The sequence below is a fragment of the Myotis daubentonii genome, chromosome 9 (genome assembly GCF_963259705.1).
Source record: "Myotis daubentonii chromosome 9, mMyoDau2.1, whole genome shotgun sequence".
NCBI classification, from domain to species: domain Eukaryota; kingdom Metazoa; phylum Chordata; class Mammalia; order Chiroptera; family Vespertilionidae; genus Myotis; species Myotis daubentonii.
Window position 1 is genome coordinate 74,992,636 of NC_081848.1, and position 16,971 is coordinate 75,009,606.

The window sequence follows — 16,971 nt, forward strand, 5'->3', positions numbered from 1 at the left end:
AGGTTGTTGAAAAAATATTTCTTTGAAAACAAAGCCAAAACTTGATTTTAAAATTTTGAAAAAAAATAAACAAAGATAACCAAAATAAGAGAGGTCTTATAAACCAACTAGAGGCCTGTTGCACAAAGTTCATGCACTGGGGGCGGGGGGATACCTCAACCTGGCCTGCACCCTCTCACAGTCCAGGACTCCTGGGGGGATGTCTGCCTGATGGCTTGTGGCTGTATGGCTTTCTGCTGCTGCACAGCCTGCTGCTTGAGCTTCAGCAGCTGCTGCATATGCACAAGCTGGGCCACCACAATCTGTCCTGCGAAAACCATTGAGTGGGTGAGCCAAAGGCAGAGTTCTCTGTGCTTCCCTGAGTCACTGAGTTGTTCAGACTGACTGCCTTCTACAGAGACCACCACCAGAATCAGGCCTAAGCCGGCAGTCAGACATCCCCCTCACAGTCCGGAACCCCTCAGGGGATGTAGCAGTGCACCAAGCAATAGGCAGTCAAGGAGGAGCCTGAATCAGGGCCGGGTGTCATGCCACTTGTGCTCATTCCGACCCGCTGCACCTGCTGCCACCCTTCCATATGGTGCTGTGTAGTTGGGAGAGGTTCCCGCCGTGGTAGCTATGCTCACCAGCTATGAGCCTGGCTTCTGGCTGAGCAGCGCTCCTCCTGTGGGAGCACACTGACCACCAAGGGGCAGCTCCTGCATTGTGCATCTGCCCCCTGGTGGTCAGTGCACACCATAGTGATGGGACGTTCTTGTCATTCCACCATAACAATCGCTTAGGCTTTTATTATATAGACAATAAAAAGACAAAACAACTTCATGGAAAATATGGGTAAATTACATGAGAAGACATTTCATAGAAGAAATACAAATGCTTAATACACTGTGAAGATAATAAATTTTCTTTGGAATGATCCAAATTATAAATATCAATTAACTTGCAAAAATATCAACAACACAATTAGGAAGAAAACAGATGTAAAATGTAGGTGCTTTTAAAGGAGAAGGGTCTTTTGGTCCATGCTCCAAAAAGAATTTTTGCTTTACAAAATACCCACAGACTAGGAAAGATGGCAAAGAATTCCTAATCGCCACACGACTCACAGCCTAACTGCCTTCTTCCTTCTGAATTTTTGAAATATTCAGGTCATTTCTCACAACTGTGGGGCTATTCATTGAAATAAATCGTCCTAACTGGCTTGATTTCAATGAGCAAAGCTTCCTAAGTTTTGCATCCTGGAAGACCCTTGGCATTTGGCAGCGGTGAGAGTCAATGAAGGACTTCATTAACATTATCCAAAGCCCCATGAAAAAGCAGCCTGCTCTTTGAGAGCTTGTGAACGTGTTATTTTGAGGCAGGTGAAGAGACCACAATCAGGAGAAAACCAAAGGACAAAGGAAGGATTGAACACCAACCTTGCTTTTGATCATTAATGTCACTGCCTTTGTTCTCCCTTTTAAATAATGATAAAAAGAATAGACTTTGATGGTACACTAAGTACTTTGAGACTATATTTATACCATTCTGTCATTGACACTTTCTATTCTGCTTAAGAAAGGTAAATGTTACCCCGAGGAAAATTAATTTAAAATCAAGTTTTTCTATTTGAGGAAGAAACCTAGAATTCAAATTCTAAGAGCCAGAAAGATACCATTTAGCTGGTGAATTTCAGAGTAATTCAGGTTGTTTTTTTCTTTTTCACATGGCAGTATCCCCTGTATGAATAACCTCAAGTAAAAGGTTCTTACTAGCTTTAAAGTTATATTTTTCTTAAATTCCATGGAGAAGACAGATACCATTTATTAAATAGAATGAAATAAATATATGTGTAAAAGGAATGCATTCAATATACACATTCCATATTTATATGTATGTGTTCATTTTTGTATGTATATATTTGCCTAATGTATATGTGCTTGTGTATAGATGACGGTGTATGTGCATATTCATGCACTTGTACACACACAATTAGCTCTGCTGTTTTCAAAGGCAGATTTCCTTGACTCCCCTCCCCCAAGGACCATGGACATCCTTAAATGGTGAGAAATCTATTTCCTTTGACAATTTCTCAGAACTGTGTAAAAATGCATAACTGTAACTTACTATTCCAGAAAACTTTCTCATGAGTGAGAATATCCTCATTTTTTGAAGGTGGTTCTACTCTATTTTTTAGGAGTAGCTAGTCTTAGCCAAGGAGTATGAAGGGAAAATTTATTAAAATTAAAAATTATTTATAATTGCAACCCCACCTTATAATCTGAAACCTTTTTAACCTGCTTTACCTTCCCTGAGCAATTGTTACTTTCTGATTATAACATATATAATATATATATGCATATATATACATATATATATGCTACATAGTCTCCTTAATTACCTATATGCACTGTTTATTTTTAATCTCCTTTCACTGAAAATCATAGGCTCAAAAAAAGGCAGGATTTTTTTGTTGTTCTCTTTACTGATGTATTTCAAATCCTAGTACAGTACTAAATAAATACTGGTTAAATTACTAACTTCATTCTTCTCTCTGAAAAGTATATAGCTATTTGGTAAAAAAAACATTAATCGAAGTTACTTTCATTCATATATATATTATATATTACATATTTCTGCTACTGCATCTATTGCTATATCTACAACTATTATTACTGAATTACAACTATTACTACTTTTTATCCCCACTGTTATTGCTGCTACTGTGCTATCTTCTGATCATTTTATAGTGAATAATTATTACTTTTATCTGTAAAACAATTCTTTAAAAAACTTTCATTTTATGCGTTACTGATGAGAATATTGAGGCTTAGAGTTTGTTGACCAAAGTTACTCAGCTAACAAATGCTAGATTGGAGATTAAACCTCATTATTATTCAGATTGCTAAACCTGAGTTACCTTAAATATTCTTTACTGTTTGCATTATATGGATGTGCACATCATATCCTGCATAGACTTATACTCATTTAGAAACAAAACAAAAATATCAATTCTTACTACTAACTTTATTTCTCCTGGGGATAGACAAATTGTTTCCATCTTTAACTTCTGTGATGTGAACTGTTCTAGTCCAAGACTGATATTATGAAATCTCAAGTTTTTAAAAAAAATGCCTTTATTTCATTTCTCCGATACGGTCTCCGGGAGGCAACTCTATATGTGCTTGACCTTTTCAAGGTTCTGCAGGGGGATTGGATGGCTGCCTTCCTGATCACCTTTTACAACCTCTGCTTCATGAGAGAAATCAGGGTGGATTGGGGAGCCAATCAAATGTGGAATATTGAAAAGGTTACAGCAGTGCTCATGCTACAAGCTGCCCAGGCCCGCAATGGTTATTAACATCCGGGCGCCTGATTCCAATGACAGAGTTTGTAATAAGATCAGATGAGGCCGAGGTGTGAATGTTACCCTTTTGACAATGATCTGATGGGAGATGGTTGAACATGGAGGGCCCCCCCCCCCCCCCGATCACCCATCCTTCTGTTACTGCACTGCCTGTTTATAAACCTGACAATCAACTTCAGTGTCACAAATGGGGGTCATGTTGACATAAATTAGGACCAGGGGTGCATCTTCCTGCACATTGCTTTGGGCTACTTTGCTATTGCAATTGCCTTTTTCTGTGCTTTCTCTCCCTTGTCCTATTTCTTCTACATGGCATTTAAAAATGAAATTGGCTTTTGAAATATTGTCTCCTTTATTTTTCATTAGGACACAGACTCCCTGAAAGAGTCAACCAGAAATGCCATGAAGTGGTTGGTAGAAGAGTATCTTAAAGTTTTATTAAATACATCATCAACTTTACTACTGGAAGCAATATATGGTATTAAATTCAAATGGCAGGGCTAGTGCCTGCACTGTTACATGAGGCCTAACTTTATTACTGGTAAATTCCCTGTATTTATTTCTTTTGGGAAGAGTCTATACTAGAGCTATTTTTTAATATTATATATTTTCTAATATACTTTGTTAAAGAAGTTTTCTATTTGTTTGTTTTTACTTTTTGGAACCTTTTGTATTTCCAAATACTTTGCAAAATGCCAGGGACCAGCCTTTCGTGAATAATTTGAATTATATTGGCATTGTTATGTCCTTGTTAAATGGAACTGGAAAGACATATATTTTTAGACATAATTAAAACTTGAACAAAATACATTAGGGCTAGCTACATATCCCAGTCAATGCTGATAATGAGATGTCTGATTAAAAAGAAAAGGACCAAGTGTTTCACATCATTCAGGAAAACAGCAGGCTTTGGAAATAAGCAACTGTGCACAGGGCTGCTGTATTTTTCTCCATGTAACAAAACAATTTGCTACATCCCTAGGAAAGAAAATATTTTTGTCTAATTAAATTCTTGATGCAATAAATCTTGTACTGTCATCTATTCATGGTGGCTTGTAAAAAAAAAATCTAAAAAGGTAGTTTCTTTTCTCATAGCTTTAATTAAAGGTCAGTTCAGAATTTCACAGGCAATTTGTTCTGATGTTTTCTAATCTTGGTGGACATGTGACTGTCCCGCTGCTGTGCCATTAAGCCTGCTGTTTGGGGCTTGGATCTGCACTGTTGGCCTCTCCTCCACAAAGCTGGGGATTTCCTTTTAAACCCAGGGCATCCCAGTGTGTGAAAGGCCCACAGAACTATTCAAGGCAGAGCAAGAATTGAGCCACCTGCCTGTTGGAGCTGCTTTCATAAAACAAGAAGGAAAAATAACCGACCATTACATAAAAATAGTTCACTTCCAGTACTAATAAGGGAAGAAAAAAGTTTCCTGCTTGTCTCTGGTCATACCAACAATGCCGGTTAATTCACCAAACTCAGTCATGAAGCTGACCTCCCTTTCAGTTGGGTCATTTTCTTCCCTAAAATACAACCCCCATTCTACTCAAGCATTTTCTATGTAATGCTATCATAGAAGTTTATCTACAACATTTAATAAGGGCCTACTGAATCATATACATGCATACCACCTCTCTTGGGCAGCTTGAAACAGCTACGTAAGCTCCTACACCCAGCCCTGCAACACAGAATCCATCCCATAGAAAGAAAATTCAGGATGATGTACAGAATGCCCAAAAGTTCATAATCACTTGCCCTGGAGTAGTGTTAACCATTCTCCTACTCACCAGTTTTGCTACTTTTGTTTTCATCCACTGAGGCAAATCTTTGTTTTCTCAACTTGACCTGTCTTTCCTTCTACCTATGATTCAGACAATTCACCATAACTATATTCAGTATTGCTTATAAGGGGCTAAACACAGATTAAACTTGGTGAAAAATAAAAGGAGGATGAGGTTATTGTCTTCTCTCTTGAGCTTTGAAATGTCAATAGGAATTCTTTCTGACTCCATTTCTAACCATTTTCCCTGTTTTCATTTTATTTTCTAGTAATATTCTTCCATATTGGGAAAAATATGGCTACCAGTTGCTCAAAAATCATATCTTTCAAACATAGTTAGCCCAGGAGAAAGAGTGTCATTTAGAAATTTTTATTACAAAAGTAATAAGTTGTTACACTTACTTAGCATGGGTCACAGACCCACCCCCGAAATTTCTATCATGTTCATTATGAATGATGACTCTAAGTTCTCAGTTTGTGTTATGGATTCTATCCAGAGAGATGTGTGTATAACAATAGAACTAGCCTTACCACATGGACTAAACTGGGGAAGAATGGTGTGGTAGGCTGAATAAAGCCCTCTCCCTATAGAAATATCCATGTTTAATCTCTGTTACCATATTACCTTCTAATTCCCATATTACCTTACAAGGGAAGGGAGACTTTGCATATGTGGTTAAGTTCAATATCTTGTAATGGAGAGCTCACCCTAGATTATCTGGATAGGCCTAGTGTAACCAAAGATCTGAATAAAAGGGAAGGAGGTGGGTCAGACTCATAGAAGAACATCCTAATATATAAAAATCCTGGGTCTGTCACATCCACAATGACTGGAGGCTCAACCTAAGGCCCAGGCTGCTCGCACAGCAGGCTCTGGTGGGTGGGGACTTGTGGCAGCAAAGATGGGGATGGGGAGTCAGGGCTGGCACTCATACTCACTCACAACCACACAAACACACACAGACACACACAGCGCCCACCAGCTCACAGCCTTTTCTCCCTTTCTTTCCCTCCCTCCCAGCTCGCTCTCAGAGCCTCTCTCAGAATGAGGAAACAAAACAGACTGGGCCTGAAGAGGCCTGGATGGAAAGGAGGGCGGGAAGAGGGTGGAGCAGCCCCCACTGGCCCCGCTTCCTCCCAACAGGGAAAGAGGAAGAGGGAGACAGGGAGGCAGGGAGGCCTGGAGGACTGCTGAGAAAAACAAAGAGAGACAGAGACTGGGTGAGATCAAGCTGGCAGGGGAGGGCAGTTGGGGGCAACCAGGCCGGCAGGGGAGGGCAGTTGGGGGTTATCAGACAGGCAGAGGCAGTTGGAGGTGAGATCAGGCCAGCAGGGGAGAGCAGTTGGGAGCAAGATTAGGCTGGCAGGGGAGAGCAGTTAGGGGCGATCAGGCAGGCAGGCAGAGAGGTTATGGGCAATCAGGCAGGCAGGCAGAAGGGTTAGGGACAATCAAGCAGGCAGGCAGAAACAGGGATGATCAGGCAAGCAGGCAGGTGAGCGGTTAGGAGCCAGTGGTCCCAGATTGTGAGAGGGATGTCCGACTGCCAGTTTAGGCCCCATCCCTGGGGATCGTGCTTAAACTGGCAGTCGGACATCCCCCAAGGCGTCCCTGATTGGAAAGGGTGCAGGCTGGGCTGAGGGAACCCCTCCGTGCACAAATTTCATGCACCAGGCCACTAGTCTATATATATAAAAGCCCAGCGACCAAATGGTGGAATGACCAGAACGACCAGTTGACCAATTGCTATGATACACACTGACCACTAGGGGTCAGACGCTCAATGCAGAATGCTGCCCCCTGGTGATCAGTGCACTCCCACAGTGGGAGTGCCACTGGGCTGACTGGAATGAGTGGTGCTCCCACAGTGGGCTGATCCTCACAGGCCACGCCCCTCACCAGTACACAAATCCATGCACCAGGCCTCTAGTATGATAATAAAAGTAGTAGTCAGAGATGCCAGTGCTGGAAGGGGTCTGCAACCCAAGAGAGGTAGGTTGCCTCTAGAAGCTGAAAAGATAAGGAACCAATTCTCCCCTAGAGCCTTCAGAAAGAACTCAGCCCAACCAAGATATTAATTTTTGCACATCGAGACTTATTTTGAACTTCTATCCTTCAGAAGTATAAGATAACATTTGTTTTAAGCCATTAAATGGGTTGTAATTTGCAATAAAAACCAAATATAGATTGTTCTTCCAAAATATGTTGGAGAGAAATAAACATATGTTCAGGGAATACCTGTTATGTTTTCACTGTCTGACAAAATGATTCTAGCTTTAAGTTGTCCTTAATACTAGATAAATCCTAAACCCTTTAAGACTTGACACTATATCCTGATTTTTTGCGTCCCAACTTGGCCCACAGTCATAAATATTTAAATGCTCATTAAATATATATTATATTTATTTGGCATTAGGTAATCACATATACAATAAAAATGACAATAATACTTCTTGGGTTTGTTTTCAGAATGATAGTAGTACTTACCTTATGGCATAAGTATTCAAATACTTTGAACAAAAAGATCTATTTATCATCACCACCACCACCTGCCCAGCACAAAACTGAGAGTATTCATGAGTTCTAATACATTTTAAAAAAATATGTATGCATGTTACTTTTCTCAAGAAATGTATAGCCTCACTAGAGAATTCAAACTTGCCCATAGGTAACTATGGAAAAAATATGACAGAAGCTTTAATTATAAAACACATCCCCTGATTTAGAATATGATATGATAGCAGTTCATAGAAAGAAGAGAAAATTGTGAATTACAGAATTTTGTTTTTCTATGGGAGGTAGGATGACAAAGAGTGCTGGGTGAGAGCTGAGTGATTCAAGAGGTTTGCAGGAAGGTAAAAACACAGATTGGATCTGATGAAATATGATGTCAAAACACTGTAACTTAATCTTTTTAAAAAAAATGTCTTTCTCTGTGTTTACTGAGACATTGTGATTGTCTGCACATTAGACCTACTGCATTTGGGATGTGTCTTTGTTGTGTTGGCTGAAGTCCTATCATCGATATAGGTAAATATCACTGCAACCAACTTCAAAAACATTCTCTAGCTACAGTCTTGGAGTCATTTATTATCTTGTGATTTAGGGTCACTGACTGTAAGCCATTTTCTGATAGACTTCCAAGAGAGAACCAGAAACACTATTTGCTCTAAAAGAAGATGAATAGATCACAATTATTTTCTCAAATTGTGACTTACTGGACCAAAAGAAATTTAAGTTGATAATGCACAAAGTTAATTTTGTTTGCCTAATGTATTAAGAGCTGCTCATTCATATGCATTTCAGAGATTGTTATCCATTTGAATAGAAAAGTACTTAATTTTCACATAGAAAAGTACTTGTCTTATGATCAAACACTATTTGATATTCAATGTAATATTTAAGTTACTTGGAATTTTTTATAGATATTTATCAGAATAATTATGAAGTTCATTGCTATGCAAATGAAAGAACATACTGGGAGGAAGAAGAGGACACTGATACAACCTATAACTGATATGAACTTCCATTTATTATGATTTCCACTAATTATAAATACTCTTTGAGGTGTGACTATGCAGATTTGGTTTGGCAAATTTGGAATATTAATTTATACATTTTTCCTTGTATTTCACCATTTCCCTTTCCTCTTTGAGTAGCTGGCTATCTACTTGCTACCTTGCTTCAAGGAAGACTTGTGATTGGTGCGGAAAGTGACATTAAATACAAAACATATTCCTCACTAGATGTTGTTTCTAAAAGCCAAGCCTTTTAGGGAGAACATGCTTCCATGTATTGATATGTTTAAGTATAAACAGAGACATGTAGGGGAGTAGAGGGTGGAACAATATATATTCCACAACGATGCTCTACAGAGGGGGCTGAACCTTAGCCTGGAGGACTGTGTGATGAACTTAGACCAAATCCTGGGCCCTGAGATTTCCAACCTCACTCTGCCCCAACAGTGAAACAGAAGCTGTAGGTCCAGTGGACCTTGAGACCAATGTGAATATGAGCAATAAAGTCTTCTTCAAGGCTTCATTCAACACTACCTCTTTCCTTTCAGGGTGTTGGAGCTCCAAGAATACCTGAGGTTGAATTGTCCATAAGTCCAGGAGTGTGAGAACTCAGAGTCCAAATTAGATGAAATGATAAACGATTTAAAATAGATATATTTTAGTGAACTGTACCTCAAAGTGCCACACGTGGACTGCTTCCATGAGTGGTCACCATGCACCCTCACAATGAAGAGTTTTAGCATCTTCAAGATTTCCTTGTGGAAATGCCTGAGGACACTGAAGTTTGTCACTCTATCTGGGAAAACTAAAACAGCATCAGTGTCTACCTGCCATCTGGAGAGTTCATTTCTAACATTCCATTTAGAGAAATCAAAAAAATGTAGACTTGTTCACAGAATAGGTGAGAGAGCCTGATAGTAGCCTTGAAGATTTAAGCATTTTTCAAGGGCAAACAATGAACCTTGAAATTAAAGGTGTAGATTGAAAGTGGGGAAAAAAAAAGCCAGTGTAGGGAAAAATGAGTGCGAGGCAATTATAATCATTTTCTGAGAATTTATATGAGGCAGGGGCTGTGCAGTAGATTATGCAGCAAATTAATCCCTACGGTTCCTCCCTCTCTGTCAAAGATGCTCTTCTTCACCTAGTGATTGGCATGTCTTGCTGTAGCACTTCCTTCATGCTTTTACACAAATGTCACCTTCTTAGTGATGCCTTCCCTTGCTACTTTATCTAAAATTGCAATCCCCTGATGCTTCCTATTTTCCTTCTGTAATTATTTTTCTCCTTAGCACTTATCACCACCTAACATACTGTATGTTTCGTCTATCTTGTTTACTGAAAGTTTTATGCTTCTGGAGGCAGTGATTTTGGCTCTTTTGTACATGTCTGTATCCCTAACCCTAGAGCCATGTCTGACATGATATAAAAGCTACATAAGTATCTGCTGGGAAAATGGATTAATATTTGGGTGACTCACTAAAGGAATAGCAGCTATTTATCTTCATTTTGCCAGATGAGGAAATCAAGGCTAATACAGACTCAGTAATTTACCCAAGGTCGCCCTGTGAACTGAAACTTAAGTATATGTTTATCTAACTCAAATGCTTCTCCTCCTTTCACTACGGCATTACTTCATTTATTTTAAAATTAAGTCATTTGAGCATGCGCTTTTGCCTCAAGCCAGGGACTGAAAAGTAGGAGATAAAGAGATGATTAAAACACTAATTTTTATATCCAGCTTACACTCTAGTGAAAACAGGATAATGAAGAGGAAATTTCAATAAAGACACAAGCATACTCTGGCAGGTTAAATGCTTATTGAACAATGGTGAAGGAACTAAAGTTAGACTTAGTGGTTATGTAAAGCTCCATAGCATGTGCAATGTTTAAGCTGAGATCTGAAGAATAAATGAGGGGTCAGGGGAGTTAAAGAGAAAATTATGAAGATAAAGAGCAGGTGCAAGATCAAGTGATGAGGGAGGATAGCTAGTTCATAGATTGGCCCACAACCATGAACATATGAGTAGTTTAGTGGAACTAAAAGAACTTGGTTTGGAGTGATATAAAAAGAAAAATGTTCAGTAATTAGACTATGAGATAAGCAGAGGCCAGACTATGAACATTTTTGCTAGAAAGGACCCATTTACCAGGACAGAGACAAAGATTTTTAAAAAGCAGATGGCCACTCCTTTAGTTTATTGCTTTTCTGAGTAAGTATTCAAAGCCCCCACACATTGAAAAGAGGAAGTTGAAGCCCAAGTATGTTTATCCTCCCCCTCCCCCCAACTTCATGCCTAATTATCCACCTTGGGACTTTTGTTAATTATTCCATTTCAGAGAATGGACTCTGGCAAGACCTCTGTGGAGGGATCTACCATACTTTCCACTCCAGTTAACAATTTTGTTGAGGTGTATTAGTTATATATTGCTGCATCACCACAAACTTAGCACCTTGAAACAGCACATATTTCTTATCTCAAAGGGATTAAAAATCCAGAAATTATTTACCTGAGTCCTCAGCTTAGGGTCTCTTAATGTTGGCCGTGGTGGTGGTTTCACCTGGGGAAGAATCTGCTAATGATTCTCTCCATTGTTGACAGAATTCAGACCCTTCCTTGCAAATTGCTGGGTAGAGGGCTTCCGTTTCTCACTCACTGGGAGTTAAAAGCAGCCCTGAGCTCCTGACCATCTGGCCTTCACATGGTAGCCCACAACATGGAAGCTTGCTTTTTCAAAGCCAGCAAGGGAGAGAAATACTCTTTGCAAGGTGAGCATTGCAATTATATGTAATCACACACATCCCATCTCCTTGTCTGGATGCTGCTGCCTTAAGTCGGTCCTAGTTCCGGCACACACTCAACAGGGCAGAAATGCACAAGGCCTGAATCCCAGGAGATGGGAATCCTGGGGACCACCAAAGCGTCTGTCTGCCGCATGAGGTTTCTCTGTTAAACTTCAAAGAGGTGATGTGCTAATTGCTCCCCTTCAGCTGAAGTGTTCCATCTGGCTTAGCTCCGTCTGTCTTGGTCAGTCCCATTTCTCCTAGCTCAGGCTGCTATAACAAATTAGCATTGACTGGGTGGCCTAACACCCTGTATTTCTCATGTTCTGGAGGCTGAGACCTCTAAGATGTAGGCGCTGGCAGATGCAGTGTTTGGTGTAGGCCTTCCTCCTGGTTTACAGACAGTCATCATCTTCCCTTTTTTGGGGGTGCGGGGGGCAACATTTATTCCTTTTCCAAATGTTAAGGGAAAACCTGGTGGAAGAGAATGGTTTTAAAAGTTAGACCAAAAAAAAAAAAAAGAACATATCTGGGATTTGGCCATTAAAAACTTATTTATAACTATGGGGGGGGGAGCGTAAAGGAAGTTGTTTCACATTACAGACCTCCCTCACCCCGTACCTCAACGCCTAATGCTTACTAAGTCAAAAAAGAGACACCTTTGTTTCACAAGCTGGAGGTTTGAACTTGAGTAAAACATTTATAAAAACCTAGGCAGGGGCGGGGTCCTCCCCTAGCCCGGGTGCCCCCAGGCACAGCACAAGAGACTAAGAACAGAGGGCAGGCTGGTCACTCAGGGTTGGGGGTATAGGCACCCCACATCTGGCTCAGGGATTTGGGAGGAAACAAAACCTCCTTGGAAAAGAATTGGGGGGAGAAAACCAGCAATTGCCTTCTGGTGGGGTGGGGACAGGGGAAGAGGCAGGAACAGGGGCAAGAGCATGTCCCATCACTAACCTAACTTGGGGAACTGCAAGGGGCCATCTTCAACTGGCCCTAAGAGGCAGACCAGGTGGGAATACTTAATGGAGAATCCACAGGAGGGAGAGGAGGGAAGGGAAGGTGGCTGGGAGGGGTAGCAGCCCCTTTCTTTCTGGGCACAGGAAGGCAGCCAGGGCACCAGGTCCAGGCAGTGACCTCACAAGGACAGCACAGTTTTTGCAGCTACTCATTCTGCTCACTGGCAGGCGTAGGGCCACTCTCTGGCCCCCATGGAGTGGACAGCTCTACAGCCTGGGGCCCTGCCTCTTCTTCTGTGTCTCCCTCCTTGGGGGCAGCGCTGGCCTCTGCCCCTTGCCTTGTGGCTCCTGGCTCTCAGGGGAACAACAGCCTTCCCTCCTTGGGCAGTGCTGCAGGCACCCCTCCCCCTGTTCCTGCTCTTCCTCTGTGGGGGAGGAGGCAGACGATTCACCCCACCCACCCTCCCTCCTTTCGATTTTTCTCAAAGGACAGGCCGCTCAATTGGAAAGGCTTCTTGAAAGAGAATTTCTTCTTTTTTGGGGAGGTTACCTTGGGGGTACATCGCCCTTGGCCTCAGCTCCCTGGCTAGGGGGTGCTGGCTCCATGGCAATAACAGTGTCCCGGCTGCCTCCTCTGTTCCGTTCACAGGAGCGACTCCCCTTCACTCCTGGGGGGGAAGTCACCATTGCTTTTCACATGGCCATCCTCCTGTCCTGTTGGCCTTAGAGGAGGATGCAAGGGCCTGCTGCCTCCTCGCAGTCACGGAGCCCCAGGGAGCCTTGGAGCTCTGACTGCCCATGATGGGGAAGGGGTCTGCTGGGGGGCTCCCTGAGCAGCCCCCGGCCCGCCCCACAGAGGGTAACTCAGTAGGGTCGGCCTGGTCGTGCCTGAGGGAAGGGTATGGGGTGGGAGGAAACCTAGCTGCACCCCAGCTCCTCCCTACCTGATAGCTGTACCCGCTGCCGCCTTGTCCAGGCCAGAATGCAGATGGTCATCTTCTCATTGTGCCCTCACCTGGTGGAGAAAATAGAGAAGAAGCAAGCTCTCTGGCGTCTCTACTATAAAGGGCACTAATCACACTCATCAGGGCTCCACCCTCAACACCTCATCACTTCCCAGTGGCCACACCTGCTAGTACAGGCACACCCTGTTTTATTCGGCTTCACTTTATTGCACATCATAAATGTTGTATCTTTTATACATTGAAGGCAAGACCCTCCACCAGTAAAACGATTGTGACTTGCTTTATTGCTATACATTTACTCATTTTCATGCAGTTGTCTGGAATCAAAGCTTCAATATCTCCAAGATATACCTATATTATCACATGGGGGACGGGTAGGGTTTCAACAGACCAATTTGGAGGGCATGGGAGCATGAAGTCCAGAACACCATCCTATAGTCTAGCAGTTGATGATTCAGAAATTCAGTAGTAGATCTCTGGGGAAATTGTCTCCACAACTCCCTCTGCCCATACACAGCTGAGCCTCATATGTTTGAAAAATCTCTAGAGATGAGGTTAGTCCCATTTCACAATTGATTAAACTCACCCATGCTCAGGGGATGCTGTAATTGCAACACCTGTTAATAAATCAGAATAGCCCTTATGATTTATGGCTTCCTCCATTTGAAGCTTCTCTCCTTTGATAACCATTAATTTCTCCAGGCAAGAAAGAGCGTGGCAGATCTGGGACCCACTGTTCTATGTAGCTGTATTTTTTTAAAAATGCCAGGGAGAGGAGGTCAGAAGGGCGAGCAGGCATCCAGGTTTCCCCAATTTATGTGAAACCTTTAATTCAGGAAGACCTCATAGGCAATTGTTTTGTAAAATGACATCCAAACAGTTGTAACCACCCAAAGCTATTTTTTTTTCTTGACATCAATTTCTGAAAACATCACCTGTGAAAAGTTTAGCATTTAGCATTTCCTATTGTTTTCATTTTTTTCTATGACTGTAGATCCAGTTTATGTGAAAAGTGCCATTTGGGGAAGAGAACAAATACTAAGGGGACACGAGGGCTATAAGGGGCAAGAGAGGGGACTGGAGTCAGAAGACCTTTGCACAGCTTTGGGCAAACTGTGCTTCCCAGAAAGGCCATTGCCCTCTCTGGGCCACCGCTTCTGATGTGTTTCACGAATAGGTTTTCCTACCTAGTCCTTCGATAGTTTATGAGGAAAAATAAGACAATATTTAAAAGTAAGAGAAGAGTTTTTACTACATTCCCTACATGTAAAGTTTTATTATTGGCTTGGAGGAAAAGAGAATAAATTAAAAAGAAAGAGAAACAAAGAAAGTATTAAATGTTTCCAGAACTGAATCTGATTATAAAGCTTGACATTGTGTGGTCATATCTACAACTTGACATAGTAAGACATTTGGAAAGTAAATTGCTCTATATCAGCCAATCTGAAACTACTTGTCTTGTCCATAAGAACTACCCGGGTGTTTTCTACAAAGAAGGTTGCCATAGCCTACTTCCAGGTGTTCTCAATGAGGGGGTTATGCGTAGGCTTTGGTGATCTGCATTTTCAGCTAACGCAGTCTGATGCAGCTTTCTCCTAGACCTCATTTTGCATCGCCCTTATCTAAAAAGTACAAGAATTCTAATCATTACCTCCTGATTTCATCCCTAGCCTACCTATACCCCAAAGGGCCCTTACACAGACTGTTACATCCGCCCTGAACACTCACCCCACTCCTCCTTTTCCCCTGGCTCACTTAGGTCAGCTTTCAGGTTTCACGTTAATGTCACTTTCTCCAATGGAGACCTCTCTGCAATCACAGACTGTTTAATTAGGTCATTCGTATGCATTTTATAACACTATGAACTTCTCTTTCATAGCAATTACCATAATTATAGTTCATTAATACCTATATTATTTATGTACTGTCTCTCTCCTCTCCGGGATACAGGATTCCTGAGACTAGAGACTGTGCTTATTTTATTTTTAGAGCCTGGAAAATGGCTTGAACATAGTAGGTGCAGAGAGAAGGGAAGGGAAGGGAAGGGAAGGGAAGGGAAGGGAAGGGAAGGGAAGGGAAGGGAAGGGAAGGGAAGGGAAGGGAAGGGAAGGGAAGGGAAGGGAAGGGAAGGGAAGGGAAGGGAAGGGAAGGGAAGGGAAGGGAAGGGAAGGGAAGGGAAGGGAAGGGAAGGGAAGGGAAGGGAAGGGAAGGGAAGGGAAGGGAAGGGAAGGGAAGGGAAGGGAAGGGAAGGGAAGGGAAGGGAAGGGAAGGGAAGGGAAGGGAAGGGAAGGGAAGGGAAGGGAAGGGAAGGGAAGGGAAGGGAAGGGAAGGGAAGGGAAGGGAAGGGAAGGGAGGTGGTAGCATAACCAGCCAACAAATTCTCTCTTCTTTAGGAGTTTGTATGGGAGCAGCCCAAAGAAGAACAATAGGGCAAAGTTAATTAAATTAGCGACCTGGGATCAAGCCCATACACATATACTACAGGACAGTCTTTGATTGCAGAATCTGAAAACACCTTCACTGCCCTCTAAAAGGCTGGCTGAAACCATTTTTACAAACTGAATAGATTCTATCACAATTATTTCATGTAATTACTTAAGCATTTTTATATTCAGAGTTCTTTAACTTGTTTTAATTTTGTAAATAATAATAAATTATTATTATTATTATTTAGAGTCACATCACAACCCCCTACAAAAGTTTATGTGGAACATAATCTCTTTGGGAACTTTTACTTCATGAATTGGAATAGCAAACAAGCCCCATAAAAAAATGGAGAAAATCTTCAACATTGATCTAAGTAAAATTCCTTCCAGTGGTTAGGCATTTGCAGCTATGTACCTAAGCAGATCAGAACCAATAGTTAGTAAGTTATCAGAAGAACCAGTTGAAACCAAAATCATAAAAATTATAAGTGCATGTACCATAAATATTTTTCAGACTGAAACATAAAAAATCTATACCTAGTATGCAATCTGCTGATGTAGAGTCAAGGCATCTTCCTTGAATGAACCTGCTAGGGGAGATCTGTATAATCTTTCTTGCCAAAAAACCCACAATATATCTTCTATTTCAAGTATGGGTCTCTTAGGATGAAGATAAAATTTTAAAACACTTGTAAACAAATCCCAGTAAAAATGTTTGTAGACTTCATGACTTTGTTTTCTCAATTTTTATACTTACCTCTTCCACATGTGTCCTGATGGCAATTTTTTTTTAGTGGCTCCCCTTCATGAAGTCAAAATATCTAATTTACTTTGCATAAAAACCGAAGCTCTTTTTCTTTTTGCATTCATATTTAATCAGAGTAAGTACTGTATTGATTATAATAATGAGAGCAACACACTTGGAGACAGACCCGGGTACACTTAGTAAACATACAACTCAATTGGTGAACCCTAGGCTGACTTGAAGGGAGTCTTCTAGGCACTGACTCCATTGGGAAGGGAGAATGTTCATTGTTCTGGTGAGTTAAATAGAAGTTAGCTAAGAAAGTCCCAATCTTGTGTAGTTTAAACACCTACAGCAGTGGTAGCTGGAATGTTAATGAGAATGTATGTGCAAGTTCTCTCACATTATTATTTTCAGAGACATAAACATTGATTTGTTATTCCACTTATTTATGCATT

The 16,971-nt window shown here is 41.3% G+C and overlaps 1 pseudogene; it reads right to left on the reverse strand.

Annotated features, from left to right (window-relative positions):
• Positions 1–12,582: 12,582 nt before the first annotated feature.
• Positions 12,583–13,177, reverse strand: LOC132242322 (MARCKS-related protein-like; annotated as a pseudogene).
• Positions 13,178–16,971: the final 3,794 nt, after the last annotated feature.